This window comes from Lampris incognitus, chromosome 2, assembly GCF_029633865.1.
Source record: "Lampris incognitus isolate fLamInc1 chromosome 2, fLamInc1.hap2, whole genome shotgun sequence".
Lineage (NCBI taxonomy): Eukaryota > Metazoa > Chordata > Actinopteri > Lampriformes > Lampridae > Lampris > Lampris incognitus.
Genome location: NC_079212.1, coordinates 27,426,411 through 27,426,858, shown reverse-complemented (window position 1 = coordinate 27,426,858; position 448 = coordinate 27,426,411).

Sequence of the window (448 nt, the reverse complement as noted above, 5' to 3'; positions counted from 1 at the left end):
TCCGTATCATATTTCCTGTCTTTTGTTCAGTGCTGTTTACTGTGCATGTGCGTGTGTGAGAGTCATTGTGGAGACATACCTGAAACAAGTCATCTGTGTCCTTGATACATGTGCACACCTGTTGGCACCCCCAGGCTAAGTGAGGATGGGCTTTTTGGAGTGCGGTATAAGACGGGCTAGGCCAGGCCGGCCGGGCTGGGGTGGCCATGAGGAGGCTACAGAGAAAGGCGGGTGTTGAGCCCTGAGGCAGCAGCACTGTGCCAGACTGGCAGTGTGGTGTCTGATGCTGTGCCAAACATGTCTGCCCAGGTGGTAGAGCAGCAACACAGGCTGGTCTGTTTTTCTGCCAACTCTAAACCCACCCCCCACCCAGGCCACTGTCTTTTCTTTCTTCCCTCTCTATTCACATGCTCAGACACAGCTTTCTGACAACAACCCCCCCCCCATT